This window comes from Dermacentor andersoni, chromosome 10, assembly GCF_023375885.2.
Source record: "Dermacentor andersoni chromosome 10, qqDerAnde1_hic_scaffold, whole genome shotgun sequence".
NCBI lineage: Eukaryota > Metazoa > Arthropoda > Arachnida > Ixodida > Ixodidae > Dermacentor > Dermacentor andersoni.
Genome location: NC_092823.1, coordinates 106,043,086 through 106,062,071, shown reverse-complemented (window position 1 = coordinate 106,062,071; position 18,986 = coordinate 106,043,086). Strand labels below are relative to the sequence as shown.

The 18,986-nt window shown below is 48.8% G+C and overlaps 1 long non-coding RNA gene across 1 annotated transcript in view; it reads right to left on the bottom strand.

Annotated features, from left to right (window-relative positions):
• Positions 1 to 18,986, bottom strand: part of LOC140213718 (uncharacterized) — a 173,317-nt gene that overhangs the window by 89,844 nt on the left and 64,487 nt on the right. The window contains exon 2 of the long non-coding RNA XR_011890613.1: positions 1,304 to 1,355. This is a non-coding gene — a long non-coding RNA (uncharacterized lncRNA). The remainder of the gene's footprint in view (positions 1 to 1,303; positions 1,356 to 18,986) is intronic.

Below are 18,986 nucleotides of genomic sequence, written 5' to 3'. Positions count from 1 at the left end.
CGCTTTGCTTGCCTTCGCTAAAGAGGCGGGTATCCTTCCTCTCACTTAATCCCTCACCCCTATCTTAGTCCAAAGGCCATCCTTCCTAATAAAGGCTTCAATCAATCAATCAATCAATCAAGTGCGGCGTAATCGTGAATACGTTGTCTTATTAATTTTTTTTCGTCAACACTCATGGAGCACGAAAGCGTTTCAATAAGGCACCGTGGTTAGACGAAGCGTCACAAGATGTCACTGCCAGCACCCATTAATCCAGTGTCGCGCAAACGCCATTGCGTCTACCGAAAATACCGGACACGCTAAAAAAAAAAAAAACAACACCCTACTCTCTATTGCTGGGTGCGCTCAGACTGTACGATAACTCCTTATCGGATAAGCGAAAAAAAAAACGGCGGGCTTTGAATGCAACGACGAATAGACGCGTGTGGCCGCAAAGACGGGCCCTGCCACTAGACTCTCTCTCTCTCCCACCCCCTCCCTCTGTTTTAGCCGTATTGAAGGTCAAACCCCGGCGGCGGCGGCGGCGTCGAGCCTCGCTAGCGAGAGAGTCAGTCGGGGAGAATTGCACGACTCGCTTCCACTAGGCAACCGCTGGGGAAGATACGCGGGAGGAGGAGTGGGGGGGGGGGGGTACTCCTTTCACGCTCACGCTCGATGCAAAAGCATTTCCGGACACCGCGCGCCAGACCGGGCAACGCGGCGACGGCTTCTTCGCCGAAGGCCTTCGCCCGCTTTCTCTCTCTCTCTCGATCTCCTTCATTCGCCGCCGACAGGGAGATTCGGTGCAGTCGCTGCTGTGGCAACAAGCCAAATGAATACGACAGCTCACATTCAAGGGGCCCACCAAGACACGATTCAGAATAGGCTTGAAGTGATAAAAGTACTCTTTCAGAAAGCACACCGTTTCCGCTAATTTCGTCGTAATAGCTTGATCATTAGAATGGAAGAACGGTTTCATTTTCCCTGTTTACGTTTAGCGCCGAAATTACGTGCGGATGTAAACGTATTCCGGCTCCAAAGATGCGCTGTGCAGACAGAGTAAGAAAGGCATAGTAGTGATAAAGCTGTACCTGCATAGACATATTCGGAAGGTTACGTTTTCCAGTTGCCACGCTTCAGGGACCCGATGATGTGCTGTGAAACTTTGCTCTCTTCGTTTCTATCCTCCCGCACACACACTTTATAATATCTTGAATATCTATAACATCTTTTTATATCTTGAAGCTGTTGACGACATGGTCGCAGATCTCGCTTTTATAAATTACTATAGAGAGACATGGAGGGAATATCGATTAATACGTACGTTTCAACGAACCAGCAACGCCTGCTTTTCCGCTGTGTCCACGATGCCGTATCTGCCAAAGAAGGAAAGAAAAGAGCGTTACACATTAGCATTCCGTCGAGATATACCTTAGGTAAACATTTTTAAAGAAAGAAAATGAGTAGATCAAAATCGACAACACATGTAAACCGATTATGCAGAGAGCGGTCGTGCCAAAAATGGGTTTGTAAGGTTCGGGAAACCTCTAGAAGATCCATACAAAGCAAACAGATAATGAAGTCAAGGAAGGCATATTGGAAATGAACGTTCCATTTTTATTTGAGATGTAGAATACATTATGAATAAAAGCGAAATTTCGCGAATAACCGTCGAATGCTTCAAGCACAGGAAATAGAAATGAAACTGGAAGGAAGCATGTACAAGTTCGTTCTTATTAATATCGTTCAAATGTAGAATCACTTCTGAATGAGGGTGAAAGCGGATTATGGCCGAGGAAGAAGAAAATGGTTATACATTTTTGGTTAATAGATTAGTGAAAACATGAATGCGGAATTCCACTTTCGCTTCCTTTTTCCTTCATAAAAACAGTAAGCTTATCGAAAAAATGTAACTCTAATTGAGAATTGACTAGAAATTTCACTTTACTAAACCGGTAACAAATTCCCGCTCTATATTATTTCCTTGGCTTCATCAGGTGGTCACTTTCTAGAAGGTTGTTTCCGCAAATGACTCGTTCTACTGGCATCTGCTTGATGGCCTGATCGATCGTCCATGCGTCGCCCTAGTCTACGACACACCATTTAGCAACGTGGAATCTTAGGTCCTTATAGCAGTAATCTTAGGTCCTTATAAGCAAAGATTCACTTCGTACGCCCTGCTGCTTCCTGAACGGCATTATGCATGCCTCGGGAAAATGGTGAGGCCTCGTAATTTCCCAGTTTCTGTGGCTTCACAAGCCTCGAACGAGACCACCTGATTTCAAACGCTCTAAATACCTGTTCACGAACTCTCGAACCTCCCATCGACGCAAGCCTCACCGCACGCGTGCGGCCGTGAGAAAAATTGCACATAACGAACACTTGTGAAAAATTTGTGCACGAGTGCACAAATTTCAGTTTACACTGTGTACGGGTTACATTGTGTGTACAGTGTAAACAGAAATTTGTGTTCCAGTTGTCCGATATGTGCAACTTTTCGCTAGACCGCGCGTGTGCGGTGCGGCTTGCGGAGATGGGCGGCTCGAGCGTAAAAGCAGTCCCCAAGAGAACGGTGCCGATACAACTCCACGTGCGGCGTCCCGGTTAAGGCTCACTGCACGCAACTGTGACGAGCCAGTGAACGACGAAGCCTGGCCTGATGGCCTCGTCACTGCTTATTTTATTGCACGCTACTTTATTGTTTTTCTTTTACTTTTGTAGGAGTGGTTTCGCCTGGGTAATGGCGATTCCTTTCTGTTTTCATTTTCTTTCTCACGTTATTTTCGCTGCGATTTCGTCCCCCTTTTGTGTGTGTGTGATCGCGTGCGTTTTGCACGGACGACACATCATCGTTGCAGTACACAAAAGAGACAAAATGAGATAGAGAGAGAGAAAAAAAACGCCAGAAGGACAAAAATACAGACCACGAGAAAGCGCCTCACCGAGATATTTTTTATTATTCCCTTCGTTTTTATTTTTATTTCTTTATTGCTTCTCCGAACCTCTCGGGCACGGTGAGTTCAGGCGCGTCCGTAAACAGCCGGATGCGATAAATTATCCGGAGTAAAGATCTAGCTCGGCGACTAACGCGTTCGCGATATGCCGAAAGAAGAATGAGAACACAACGAAAAGAGTTAGAAGCGGCCGCAGCATGTGAGACGTAAATGGCGATCCCCAAATGGCATCTTCGTGGTGGGGGTTGAATGACTGTTGCGTCGGGGGCGACGGAAGCTAACACAACGTGACCAGCTGCTGAGCGCATAACAGGCGGACCAGGAACGAGAAAAGAGCAAGAAGAAAGAAAGAACCGCCCATCCAAACGCAGTTGCTGGAATATCCGTGAAGCGAAGGTCCAGTGAAACGGGTAATCACATGCTAGACACCAAAACGTGAGGCGAACAATTGTGATTATTTCCATCCCATTGGAACGTGCGGAATCTCATGCGACGTTATTCTTGATACACCGCACGGGTCGCTACAGTGTTAGAGCAAACACCAAATCAGGCGGATGCTCTGTTGAGGCGTCGACGCAGCGATGTCACGAGGGCAACAGGCCATGCGTGATGCCTGTCGATGAAAGGACGGTGCTGAGAAAGGTGTATGCACAGAGAAGTATAGACGATTTTATCCAGGATTCATGGGCGCCGCCATCTTGGCCTGTTGCACAAACAATTTCTATGTTCTATGAGACATATAGGGACGTAAGACTGCCATGAAACGCTGACCGCATTTGTACAACTATTTTCATGCTTGCGAACCGAGTGTAGTAGCGCGCACTTCGTCGTTAAAGACAGAAAACAGCAGCGTTAACAGCCCAAGATGGCGGCACCTAAACGCTTCAGTAAAACAGGCTATAGGACACACATCTAACTACATTTTAAAAAAAGGTTATGGGGTTTTACGTGTCCAAACCACGATCTTATTGGAGGCACGCCGTAGTGTGGGACTGCGGAATAATTAGGACTACCTGGGGTGCTTTAACGGGCACATAAATCTAAGTACAACGGGTGTTTTCGCATTTTGCCCCCATCTAACTACATTTAATGCGTTCGCATTCTTTTAGTACTTCACATAATTTTCGGGGGCTGTGTATGCATCTGTTTCTATCTAGACAGACAGACAGAAAACAGAAAAGTGCCGGCACTTCTCGCGGGCTTTCCTGGGATTATTTCAGGATGGAAATAACTCATGTAGCATGTAAACTGCAACAGAAAGGTGGATCAGTAATTTTTGGGACGACCAACAATTTTGTGGTTGACAGTTTCGCTTGGATTAGAATATCTGAAAAGTTAACTTATAATAACAAATTATGTAATCAGGCGAAATAAAAAAAATATAGCCTGACTTGCTCCAAGCGACCGCAAACAACATTACCTTGGCTCTGTCCATCTACGTGGGGCTCGGATATATTTAAATTTTGGCACGAGTTACGTGGGACACCTTGTATATAGGCTCCCTCAAAGGAAATACGTAAATTCAAATAAAAAGAGCGGTAGTTGGTCCGACGACAACGGCGTACTGAATGTTGAATGTTAGGTGAGCACGCATTTTTCAGAATACCTGTGCCAAAGAAATACGATGATCCGTAATTCGTTGCCTGAGGTTAGTGGGTAACATCCGCAATGAAAACCGCGAAGAGGAGACGGACGAGAGAGCTAGCGGACGATACAAGCGTTGTGTCGTCTACGTCTTCTGCAGGTTGACCAACTTTCGTTTCGTTTCGATTACGGCGTCGTCTTGTATTGCCACCACATCCCTCAGCGCGTGACGGCTGCCGAGCAGGGCCCCTATCGTTTGGTCTTCTACATTTCGTTCTTTCTATTTCAGCTTTCGTGACAAGCGCAAGGTCGAAGCACCAGATTCTTGCAGCCACTCCGTCGATGAGGCATTGAGTTAAACATGGGCATTGAGTGGAGAGGAAGAAAACGACCGCTTCCTACTATTCTTGTTTCGCTTCTAAACGGGAACGAAAATCCAACGTCTGACGGGGCACAACACACGCTGCATTCAGCGGCGAATTCTAGCAGGTAACAGCAAATAATATCCCTCTCTTTGGTTTTGTACTTTAAGGACAAGCTACATACACTCCAGCATAGCGTGTGCGCGCGCGTCAGGCCCAGTGACGTCACGGAGGCGAACTGACGCAGCCGACGTAAGTGGCGGCGAGTCCGTTGTTCAAGCCCGTGAAGACGCTGTGTCTGACGCGCAGGTGCGCGTGCGTTACGCTGGTGTGTAACTGGTCCTTTAGACAACGTCCAGTACGTCTGCCGATGCATGTGCACTTGTAGCACGCCAATAATCGAGCTGCGAACACCAAGTAACGTGTATCACCGCTTATTCGGCGCCGCTATGCATACAGGCTATTGTAGCTGGACCGGCGTAAATGCCCTTTCCTGCACTTATTGCGCTAGCAAGTTACGCATTGTGTATCCCTGGTTCGTGAAGCCTTTTGTCCGAGGCCTCTCGCGCGTCATATGTGGCTCCGAGATGCGCGCTCAACTGACGTCTTACTTGCGACAGTGTATACTCAGTGTTTGCAACGGTGTCTTGTCATCTTGTCTGAAGCCTACTGTATTTTATGCGTCTAATCATGCGAGAAATAATTAGGCTGCGGGGAAAAAAGTACGCATTGCTGCGCACTGACATCTCGGAGGCAACAGCCTTCGTTCACCGAGTGCATGCCAGATGGCGTCACTATACCGCGCCGCAGCGAGCCGATGGGCTTCACCAAGGCACGTAGGTTGCAGGCAAAGTTCCGTCATCGTGGGACGATTGACGAGCACGCACGTCGCAGAGGTACCCGACACTACTATGGCGCACCCTTTCAGTCGCAGTTCTGGTCGGAGAGCCTTCAATTTCTTTCAAATACGAAATCTCGTTTGTTGTGTAAACACGCACAAGCTAACGTTGTAAACAGGTATACGTAACCAGCCGCGGTGGCCAGCGATGGCTGCGCAAAACTTACGAAAGCAGCTTGCGTAACCCTAATTACGCCTAATCTCGCGAAGGCCCAGTTCCGCCGCCGCGCTGCCGCAAAATAAAAAAAAATAAGAAAGAAAGGAAACAACGCGCGCACTGTAGAAGGGGCTGTGGCAAAAAAGAAAACAATAGGAACGATCATAAGGCAAAACTGACGAGGCCCCGTATGCACACGCCTCGGTAAGCTTGCACGAGACCCACTTTCTTGCAAGAGGCGAGCTATACGCCGGCCCGTGAGCCAGGTAAACCACCCGAGTCCGCGTTCGAAACAGGAAATGCAGGACGGCGAGCCGGGCTGGTTCATAAAAAGAAAAGGAAATAAAATTAATCTTACAGGCACTCCTCCCTCCGCAGGCCCATACGCGACCATTACCCATGCTGTTTGCACACCGAGAACCATTAGAGCACACGTGTACAGCTCGTCGCCTACTTAGCCTGCAAATAAAAAGAGTATCGCACAAGAAAGACAAGAAAAGAAAGCGTAGGCACACAACGGATGCGTGTTGTATGCTATTGTGTGTTTTCTTTTGTTCTTTTTTTTTTCAGCGCAACGCAAATTTTTGGTTACCCTCCCGGGTTAGACATGGCTGCGTTCAATGGTCACCATCTCCGCGGATATTCTTGCGGATATATATATATATATATATATATATATATATATATATATATATATATATATATATATATATATATATATATATACTCGAAGTGTATATGTGCGCCGAATGCAACTACTAGCGAATGGGGTTACATATAACGCGTGTGCACTGATCGACAAAGTACTGCCAGTGAGGGCGTCTCCGTTGTGCGTAATAAAAGCACGATTTCGTAATAAAGCCTGAACACGTAATGTCGGCTTATGTGTATCTCAAAGGCACGCAGACTTTATTAATGAAATAGCGCCTCATATTCGGTGGATTATTCGATTTACGTCACTTTTTTATTGATTCAGCCATTCGCTATGCGCCCACAGCTGGGTGTACGTGTGCCCATTTGTGGATGATTTTCCAGAATGAACATATACATGTCCAGTTTTAGCTGAAGGGTTACATAAACCTCAAATGCAGCAATGTATATGTCATTCGCTGTGCGTATACATGCCATCGCCATTCTTCCCTAGTTACGAGACTTTGATCTTAGCCGACAGGCCAACCGGAGGCTTTAACTCTGGTTAACCTCCCTGCCTTTGTCTCATTTGCATCTTCCATCCTTACACGCCACGCACCGCCTTCGCCCTCCTGCCATCGCTGTGCACTCGTATCGCACTGTGCATCCGTCTGACTTGGCATTTTCATTTCGGCATAGTTTTTGAGCGGTGTAGTGCGTCAAAAGCAAAATTTGCGTGAGATTAGAATAATGACCTTTGCGGTCGATAGCATATAAACATTGCATGATGCCACACGCTAAATACGATGAAATTAGACACAACTGTAGCTGTGGGGGAGTTTAACACAGGCAAGCTTCGCTTCTCGCGTGTATGCGTTGGACCTGCATAATTTTTAAGGCGTAAGGCTTTAGTGGCTCGTGAGTGTCCGGGCGCACTCCGTGGTGGACGCAGGAAAGCGGTGGTCACCGGCGAGGGGAGCAAGGAGAGGAGGCGCCACCGGCGAGGGGAGCAAGGAGAGGAGGCGCCACCGGCGAGGGAAGCAAGGAGAGGAGGCGCCATGCCAGTAGCGCTGTGCGAGTGGGCGCGTGGGAGAACGCGGACATGCGCGTGGGGATGCGCGCACATCGGCAACAAACCTTGCAGCCATATGGCTGTGATTGCATCCCATTGCTGATTGCACACCATTGCTGGGACTACGACGTTTCTAATAAAGCTCAGTTGATAGTCCAGTCGTTGTGGTGTGAACCTCTCCTCTTGTCCTTTGTGTTTTGTGACTGGTCTTTTCTTTCAACTATGTACCAACTGGCCCGGATTTCAACCCTTCTGCAATGCATCCCATGCTCGCGGCCACGGCGACGTCAGTTCGCAGAACGGTTCATACAACAGCAACAGAGACAGTCATAGATAGGCTTTCGCCTATCGCAGTTTAGCCCAGCAAAGTGCCCATGGATTTTTGCTCAATGTCCGTAGTGACTACGAGCTAACTCCGTCGGCAATATGCCACTGCCTAGCTGGTATAGAGCGGCCAACCCGAAAAAACGGTCGTTCCGGGTGTGGTATCCGTACCGCGGAACCTTCTTTCCCGAGGAATTCGTACGGGTTTAGTCTAAAAGTTTGAGGCAGCTTAATTGAAGGATGCCAGCATTTGGTGCAGCATGTTCAATCTTTGTCGAGTGTCGAGACGAAGCCACTGTGCGTGAAATCCTCCCTTTCCTGTGACAATGTGTCCGAGACTGTGACACCACGTGGGAAACTGTGATGGTGTAACAGACTGTGTATGGCAGCGCTATAACTTGTCTCACTAAAGAACCGTGCCAAGTGAAAAGTAGGCAGTTGTGCCGAACAGGATATTAAATGCACGATCCAAAGGCTTCCGTGTGCACAATATTCTCGTAAAAAAAACAGGCACACACACGGCACCAGATAACAAGAGGACAGCGGAGAAGCAGATAAGGAGGGTCAGCGCTCGTCCCTAACCATGTTATCTAATCTCCATCGCACGATTATGTCCTGATATAAATGTCACTGAAACGACCCGCCGTACAGTTGACCGCGCTACAATTACAAGTACATTCACCTAGATTGCATCATTTTACGCAACGTGAGAGTTGAGGCATTATGTCGCAATTCTTCAGGTCGTCTAGAAAATTTTAGCAGAGCCGCAACCACATAGAGCGTATTTCCGGCGTATAGGCAGGCGTCGCTCGGCGTCGGCGCGCACATTTCGCGCAGCCCCACACACGATGTCTATTGTGGCCGGAACTGGTACCATGGATCAGGTGCTTTCAATGATAACCACATGAAACACTTAATATAGCGACCGTGATAACCGCACGTGCGAAATGAATGGACGCGCAGCGCTGTGCGACGTCGCGCCGGAAATACGTCGGAATTGCGCTCCATGTAGGTGAAGCGGATCCGTTTTTGCCCTGTGTTGGTTTCTGCTGCTGCTTTCACGAGAAGGTTTAAGGACTAGTCAAGTTACTTTTTTGCAACTTTCTTCCTTATATCCTCCATAAACTTGTATATGTTTATGGAAATAAATTCATTCATTCATTCATTCATTCATTCATTCTTCTGATGACGCTGTAAAAGGGAGACGAACGTGCCGTACGAAAATGCACTTCCGAGCTGAAGAGAGCCGCATAGCATGGAAACATTTACATAAAATCTCAAACGGTTTGTCAGTTCCCGTGGTTATCAACACAAGACTTGCACGGGTACGACAGTTACCATCATCATAAAAACTTTATTTGTAAGACTGAGGAGTTTGGGGCACGCAGGCTCTCGGGCCCCCGCACGACCCCACTGCACTCAAGCGTTGTGCGCTACGCAAACAGCGATACGTGCAACGGCTCATGCATAGCGTTACCGCTTTCGTACGTATGCACTGCACGTGCGTCTATGTATGTATGTATGTATGTATGTATGTATGTATGTATGTATGTATGTATGTATGTATGTATGAATACACGCACGTACGCATCCCCGTTTTATACCACTTACACAACGTGGAACACTTGGCAGCATCACTTCGTCTATTAAAGCAGTTTTTGGTTAGCTTTAAACGGCGCGTCCTACCGACACCCACACTGCTCGGTGAGCTCAGAGGGAGCGGCACCAATCGTCCACCTAATTTTCACTGCCTTTCAACAGAAACTCACGAAAGAACAAAAAAATGGGGGGACGCGTTAACCACACACAGCGGGACAGGAAACAGTCGCGTAAGCTGCATGCGGCGTCGTCGCTGCACCGACACTTGCTACCGGGTGACCGCGCGGCACGTGATCCCGTGCAAAACCTACCGATTATTTCTCATTGACTCTTTAATGAGAGCCTGTTGAGTTTCCATTGACACAAGGCTATTGAGTTTTTACTGACCCAGAGCGAAAATTCGTTAGGTGGGCGTTGACTGGCGCTTTTACCGTCTGCCGGTTTCTTTTCCTCCTCACCTAAACTTTTGCACCGCTAACATCGAGAGCGCTGATAGGTCCGTGCAGCACGCACGCAAGCACTGGGACGCAAGACGGATCGCACGCGCGGCGTTGGCACGCCGGCGGCGGCAGCCGTGGCGTTGTAACCCGATAGAACTGGTTTTAGCCATGCACCGGTACATTCATTTCCGGTCTTCCGCGAATCGGCTCCGCGACTAGCGTCGCCCAGAGCAGAGCGCGCGCGCGTGTACCGCTCTCTCCCCTTCCTCCTCTTCCCCTTCTCTCTCGGGCCTGCCTCTCTCGTTTAGCGCTTTCTTTGTTTTCGCTTCGCCCCGCTATTTCATTCGTTGCTAGCTGGCCGAGCGTCGCTAGCTACCCGAGCGCTTCCTAGGTTCGTTCGCTCGCGCGGATGCCTGTCCGCGACGTGGGGCAACGCGTGGCGCGTCTCCAGGGTCCGCGGCGATGATGGCAGAGCGGGTGACCCGCGCTGAGTTCGGCGGCGGTGAGACGCGCCAGAGCGTAGGGCAACCGAGCGAGCTTCGGTGACGCCGGCGGGACGTCAGTTTGCGGCGCCGTGTCGGTCGTTTGCGGCGCCGTGTCGGTCGGCGTCGTTTTCGTCCGTGCTATTCATAGAGCTTCTCACTATAACACCTAGAGGGAAATCTGGCGCCACCGTCTATGGGAGTTTCCTGAGGGGCGCTGTGCCGTCACGCGAATGACGGTATATGTGTCTGCGAGGCTCGTGTTGGCTGGTGTTGTAAGAGGCTTCGTCTAAAACGTGGATATGGCTACACAAATAACGCGTTGTTAAAGTAAAATCTTCATAAAATGTTTCCATTCACGCATACTACATCTTTACTCTCCTATAATGCATGACCAAGCGAAGAAAAGCAAGAACAGACGACAAACTGTTTCAAAGTGGGCGCGAATCTTGTCGTCTGGCCTCCAACTTTAGCGGCCCGCTGATACTCTTTACGAATCATGTAATTGTACATGCAATAAGCTCTCATAGTTAAACAAAAACATGTTTCTGTGTAATGATAAATCTAAAACAGCTTTTTACGTGCTGTTTTAGTAGAAAATGAATCATTGTGAGAGACGGAACGGTGCTTGCCAGGTGCGTCTTCAAGGTGTCCTGGCTCTCCGAGAACGATGCCAAACCGAAGTCACAATATACTGGCGTTCCCATGCATATCACAGCGCAGCAGCGCCAGAGTTCCCTATAGGTGATATAGTGAGAAACCCTACGGTGCTATTATAGAGGAGCACGCTTCATCGCTATCAGGCGGGCGCCAGGGATCCTCGCTGGAGCCGGGCATCTCGATCGCGATCGGAACGCCACGCTCGAAGGTGTATCGTGGTCTCCGAGATGGTAAACGGTGTGGGATATAGAAGGCCACGAAACAATCATATAGTTTTTCAACGGTATCTACTCGAGGAAACGCTGGCGCTACGATCGAGCAGACGCAGGGGAAATGATGAATAGTACATGCACCTGCTTAGCCTTGATGTTTGCGGCCTCGGACGTTCTTGTCGCGTTACTAATTACGCTTTCTAAATAATAAAAATCAGCGTTTTAATGTATTACGATCATCTAACGCATTTCTCTTTCATTTGCCACTGAATCTCCACCGAATCCACCCATTCTTTATACACATAGCCCAGAAAGGAACATAGCGTACAGCAGTACACACGGTGCGCCTAACCGCCCTCATACGGTGAGCCGAGCTGAACTGTTCAGCGCCCACTGCGACTGCGCAACGTTCACCACCACGTGCGCACAGACAGCGCTTCGCGGAAGCTCTTCTCGCGGTGGCCCTTCGCGGAAAGCGGCGCGCTAAAACTGCCCGAAAGCGTGGTTGATTGAGCTCACTGCACCCGCCACGCCGTCAGTGTATTATTAGCGCTCCCGCGGGCCCCTGCAAGCGATCCACCTGCGCGGTAACAGGTGGCCGTGCCTCGAGGAAGCGGACAGGTAGCAGGAAATCGCAGAGCAGAAGATGACGCAATCCGGCGCAGTATTATATGTTTCACCGCATGATCTGCAATGCGCTTACGCATAAGCCGCCGTCCCACACATGCTCAGTTGCGTACCACGACAATTAAATGTCACTTTATGGCGATTCAGCTTTATCGTGGGTGAAGTTTAACAACGATCTTCTGAGGCGACCCAAGCAATTAAGCAATGCCGCAGGTCGCGGAAGGAAACTGTGGACGACAAGCGGTAATAGTTTTCTAGCCTCTAAAAAAATCGAAATAAAGACTCCATTCCCTCTTCGCGATGGTGCAATTTTCGTTCATTAAGATTGAAAACAGGATATCTTGGTAAGCAGACTTATCGACCGGGCGAAATGGGATAACCGTGGCTTTAGCTCAATACCTACAGAACAACGCAAATCATGGCAGATTCATCACTGCCCCACGTCTAAACGATCGACTTTTAGAAATACAGTTCAATATCCTTCTCTTTTGATGGTCTAGCCAATGGCTGAGGAAAATTAAACCGTTGTTTTCTAAGGCCTATACTATAACAACAATGCCGCAAGAGAAGGAAGGCAGGCGGAAGCGCTCAGATCCGTCAGCAAATGAACGTTTTCGAAAATAAGTGTGACGTGCACGTTGCTACTCACCGAATAACAATAACAGCGCTGCAATTACAGATAATGGGAAACTATCAGGCGCTATCGCAAGTAAACTTCTAAATGCAGTCGAAATTGCGAAATTTTCAACATGGCATGCCGCTTTCTTTTTTTCATGACTATGTTCTAAGCTGTGCTGCTTAGAAGCGCCGCTTTATACAAATCTTGGAACGTTAAACCTATGGCTCACTTGAAAAATGATTACTAAAAACTTAAAGAAATCGGAAACAGGAAGTTAGCTAGCGAAAACAAATATAAAGACACAGGAAGCGAAACGCACGCCAAAAGAGCTCAGAACTGCGGCGTCCTAAAAAAATAATAATCATCAAACAAGAAGCAAGATATGTATGTATGAGTCGAGTGAGTTAAGGAAGGAACAGCAAATATCGGTGGGTAGTCACTACAAGCACTGAAACGCATTTCCGGTACATAGGTAAATTAACGTGGTAATTGCCCGAACGATCGCTTGCGTAGGCTGCAGTCATTTTAGTGTAGCACGCTACATCCTGGTTACGCTCGCTACGCCGTGTGACGGTGGGCGCGAATGCCTAACCACACCACCATGTTAGTTTTCCCAGCACGCGTACATGCGTGCGAGCGCGAGTGTGTGTAATACACGTTTTGTGTGCGTATGCGTGCATGTGTTTGAGTGTGTAAGACGAGAGAGAATAGGTGGACTTAAACGATCCCTGTAGCTGAGAGCTCACTTACTGGGGCCGCAGCAGGCTCACAGAGGACGCCACCAGCTTTTCAAGAAAAGCTTCATTGTTGTCCAAAACAGGACGCCCATGACGTGTTTCGAGATCCTGCGATCGCTTCCGGCGCATGCAGCCAGCAGAAGCGTAGCCTTCGAGATTCGCCCCAGTAACTCAGATGGTGGTGGTGGTGGAGGCGTAACCGCTAATTTCAGTTTCTGCGAGGCCTCGTTCAATATGCGAGGCGCCTTAGCTTATTGATTGAGTAACCAATGTCACTGATTCGTTCATTCATTCTGATTAACATCCCAAATCAACTATGGTGATATGATAGATGACGCCACTGGAAGGCTCCAGATTAATTTTGACTAGCTGGGTTTCTTTAAAGAAAGTTAAATTATGGGGTTTTACGTGCCAAAACCACGATCTGATTATGAGGCACGCCGTAATGGGGGACTCCGGAAAGTTCGACCACCTGGGATTTTTTAACGTGTACTTAAAGCTAAGCTAAGCTAAGGCCCCTGTTTAACTTAGGCTGGTTAGCCATGGTGCCACGTGGTGGCGATAGCGGCCGCTCAGGTCCAGCGTGCTAGGGTGTTCTTTTTCTCGAGTACATGCGCGTGAGCCGTCATCTACACCGGCTCTGGAGGCGATAGTCGTGCCCCTACAAACTAAGCCTATTACGTCGCTATGAATGCACGAACTAACGGCGATATGCTGCGGCAACTTCAGAGCGACGTCGCTATAGAGCCGTGTCTCGTTCTCGCCTCTTTTTCTCGCTTACAAAGTTGTAATCGTTGATCGCGGTAACAGTGGCCATTTTTGAGATACCAGCGCAACTTACTGATCATTTATCAGCTCTTTGCGTTCACTGCACGACGAGGCCCTTCTCCAAACTATCTCCAATTACCCCTTGCCAGCTGACAGCCCATCCGATGGCCGCGAATTTCCTACTTTCATCACGCCACCTAGAACTCTATCGCGAGCTCGACTGCGCTTCGTTTCTTTTGGCACCCAATCCGCAACTCTCATCGGCCACGGATTATCGAGTCTGCGCATTACATGGCACGCCTAGTTCCATTACTTCCTCGTAATCTCAGGCAGAGCAACGGCTGACCGCGTTTAGCTTTCCAATCAACACCGGTGTCTTCCTGTCTCTCGAATGTTACGCCTATCATCTTGCGTTCCATGGCGCGCTGCGGGGTCCTTCACCTCTCCTCAGCCTTTTTTTATACTTCGAAGTTTCCGGCTCATATGCTAGTACCGGTACAGTTCAATGATCGAACACTTTTACGGCCCAACTTACTGCAGCTTAACCGAGCATTCCCACTGAGTGGCCCTTTAAACGTCGCAACTAGCATGCGAAACGGCGCAGATTTACACGGAGGAGTTCTTGAGTAAGAGGTCGAGGAAGTCGCAAGATGGGAAAGGGGGGAAGGGTACGTGGCGATCTTGATTAAGATACGGCAAGGGCCGCCTCGGCTGCTTTCCTCTGTAATGCTCCCAGCATCGCGCAGCCGCAAGTCCAGGAGACACGCCAAGAAACATTCAAAGCCAGCTGGCCCAGGCAGTCAACGACACTCTCTGTGAAGTCGGGAACCCTTGCGCTGTCGAAGCGAGCAGGCGTGGCTTTAAGCGGCGGCAGACGGAAGCGCCGCGCGGCCGGGCCCGGGATGCCCGGCACGCCATTTCGGCATCGCTCACTGATATGAGAGCCCCCCTGAACAATGTACGTGTTCTGTCACGAAAAGACTGAAGAAAACGAGAATTTCGAGTGCACGAAAGTGGCATATATATATATATATATATATATATATATATATATATATATATATATATATATATATATATATATATAGTTAGCACAGACGTCATCGCGGCCGCCATCTTTACGTACAAGCACGTCGACAGGGCGTGTAATCAAGAAGCCTGACAGCATGAATGACAGCACGATGGGCCCATCTTGTGTCGAACGAACAAAGCGATAACAATGATAAACCGGTGAAAAACAGTCACCATCAATAAATAAAACGATGTGCATGCGATAACACAACGCACTGACGTCATCGTGGCTGCCATGTCTGGGTACTAGCGCAGTATATATATATATATATATATATATATATAGTGGTCGGGTAGGGGCTCACGGCCGCAAGGAATGACACTGCGTCCAGTGACTAGTGGTAGAAATGTACAGTCTTATTACAAGTAAGCAGAAACAGACAGCGACGTTCAACGATCGAAGTCAAAGATGAAGTCGGTGGAGCTCCTGAAAGCAGGACCTCGTTCGTACGGTGCTGGTACAGTAAGTTGTTCAGCGAAGACGGTCGTAATGGTAAATTATCAAGTGCAATATATTAGATAAAAGACTGAAGGATCAAGCTTTGTGCTTTTGAATTCCGCTCCCCGACAGGGGGTGCTGGTGACCTCACTGTCATGGCTTAATTTGCTGGTAGTTCGCGATGGTCTATAAAACCAGCGCACGCAGAGCTACACATGGCAGCACGAAACGGCACTCAGTGTCTACGTGTGTCGATGTTCCTTTGTGTGCGGCGCCTTAGACCGTCAGTGTGACGTCACGGAGTTGGTGTCGCTTAACTGGGATGCTTTCTGGACAGGAGAGGTTGGCGAGAGTTGTTATTGTCGTCACTGCTGTTACTGTCGAAAGTGTAATGCTTTCTTGCTGAAATCGTAATGTCGTGTCATCATCGTAAGGCTACCAAAATATATCACGTCAGAACTGGCTGGTGCGCGAATTAAAACTTGAGATCACCGCTCGCTTTTCCTTTATGGGTTCTTCCCAGTCTACTAATCTTCATGCCTATGGGAAGGATGGACTGCTTGTGTGACTTCAGAAGTGTAATATACGGATAATGTGGCTGTACTTCATATTTTTATTCTTTGTGTTCTTAAGCAGCGTTTCTGGCACGCAGCACCCACGCATACACAATAAAGCAAAGAAATATCAAAGAAACCATCGAAGGCTTTGGGCAAAGCGTATACGGAAGGGGCTAATCTAGCACCGACCGATGAGGCGCGCGAAAGGAGCGAAAAGACAAAAGACAAACCGATCCGTTGATCCGCGCCGAAGTCAAAGCCGACAGCGCAGCCCACCGCATGCCACCGCGAATCCATTTGGCCGCGAAAATCGACAAGATGCAATCGGAGCAGCGAGCGATGCGGAGGGTACATAAAGGGAGGCCCGGCTGAATCCCGTTTCTCCAGCAGCTGCGAAGTGGGCTCGCTCGATTACGCTCAAGCTCTCCCACTCGGCTGCTCGTCCTTTATTTCCTTTCTTTCTTTCTTTCTTTCTTTCTTTCTTTCTTTCTTCTGCTCCTTCTGTGCAGCCACATCTCCCGGGCATTTCTAGCACTCTGAACTCTCTTCGGCGGAATAGGCGAAAGCTTACCAATAGTCAGTTCCTTCCCTCTTCACCCTCTCTGATCCCGCCTCCCTCACTTCCCCCCTCCCCTTCCTCATCTTCCCGTTTTTTACGGTTCGCTCCTTTCCCAAGGGAGTCTCGCACCTCTGAAACGGCCGATAAATGGCGAGAGATTTAATCGTCTGAAGCCTCTGCAGTACTACCTACGCCAAAAAGGCGCCGAGCGAAGCTCGGGAGTATTCGGTTCAAAGTACACCGAGCGTTCTTCGACGCGCGCTGATTGAACGAAAGCACACCAGAAATGCGCGTAATTAAGCCGTTCCGTGCTGGTGGCAAAAAAGGAGACGTTTTGGAGAAATAGTTATGCTTAGCCACATCGGCATATGCGTTAGGCTCCCCAAATTGGGATTAGGTATGCCATATCGCAAGCAGACGATTGTCAAACAGCCTTGGAATTCGGCAGCCTCCGTATGGTGCCGATGTGTTGTTTTTCAATAGAAAGAACGGCGAGCAGCAGGTTTGATTGATTGATTGATTGATCGATTGATTGATCGATTGACTGATCGATTGACTGATTGATTGGAAACGATTTATACCGTTAACATGGAGAGGTCCGCATCTCGTGCACGGTCCGAGATGCGAAACTGTACACTGGAAGAAAAGACCAAGGGACCAACAACGGGCAAGTCGTCGTGTCCTCACCGTCGTGTCGTCATAGTTGTCACGCCATCATCGTCCCGTCATCGCCGTTTCCACCGTGCCGTCGTAATCGTTGCTGACGTCATCACAACAGCTATCACCGTTTTTATTTTTGTAGCAACGTTTTCCATTTAGCTGCTTAGAACTCTTTTTTTTACTTTCCACATCCCTCACGTTGTTAATAAAAGCGTGCCGTAACCATGCTCTATAGGAATCCCTAACCGGCCAACCTGAACGTCAGTTACGCGCGCATCTAGTTCACATCTAGTTCATTCGGGCTCTCTCTCTCTCTCTCTTTGTCAATCGCAGCCACCGTCTGCGCACACGCAGTCTTTCGTCCCCAGTCGCATTCGGGCGATGCGGCCCGGTTCCTCGGCGGGTTCTCCGATAAATCAGGGTTTCCGCTCGGTCTAATCGGCCGGCCTCCAGTCGAACAAGACGAGGGCGGTAATGTCCAAAGGCGCCGGCCGCATTACGCGAAATAGCGCACCGCCAATCGATCCACGGCCCGTCGCGCTCTGTGCGGGGGGCTGCCGGGCAACGCCGCCGATCAACAGGGCAGGCAGCTTCGGTGCCACGGAGGAGGTTTAGCGAACGGAGGCCCCACTGAAGCGAGTAACACTGCGTGTGGCCTGTGTGCGCATGTGTGTGTGTACACACCGCGTGTTTCTGTGACGACTGCCTCGGGTAATTAATTAAACATACAGCCGGCACGAGATAAGGCGATAATTTTTCTTTGTTTTTGCCTGCCAAGCTTGGCAGCAACGGCGGTCGTTAACGAAAGGTAGCGCGATACTCGTCAAGCGCAATATAAATTATGAAGCGTTCATTAAATACCCGATACAGTAATGGCCTTATCGGGGGGGGGGGGGGGGGGGGCATGTTGTTATGTCATGATTTGCATGAAGTCAGTCAGCAAACGATGATGACTTGCTAGATATTCGAAACACGAACTTCTGCTGAGTACAAGCTTGATAACAGTGGCGGTCACCAAGATTTGCACGATAATCGCTAATTACAAATTAACAAGTCATTACTAATTAGCTTCTAAATTACTGACTTTATAGGGAGTGTAATAATTGCAGATTTGGAGCCAGTCAGTAGGAAAGCCCCGCCCTGTAATGATTTCCTATAGGAACTCCGCACATATAGCATCGATGCGTTGATATACAACTCCAGTTACTGTACTCCTTTTTTCCCCGCCGTTCATCAGGTAGTGCTAATTGCCGACCGCATCCGCGATTAATAATACCGCAAAATTTTATGTAAGTCGCTCTGGCGAGGCCTGGTCGGAGGCTTAACGAACAAAAAAAGAAACGTGGGAAACTGCCAGACAAGAGATCGTCTGGACTTTCTCATACCCTACCTGCCTTTTTTTACGATACCAAAAAAAAATCGACACGGGAAAAAAATGCATTGTCATGCCTCCCAAGGACGCACGAAACTAGCGCGCAGGTAGATGCAGTCGCGTGCAACTTCCAACTTCGCTTCAAGACGCAGCCCTGTGCAGACGTTCTTATACGTTCTTCCTTAGCTTCGCACGCAAATGCACAAAAAAATTCAACAGGGGTG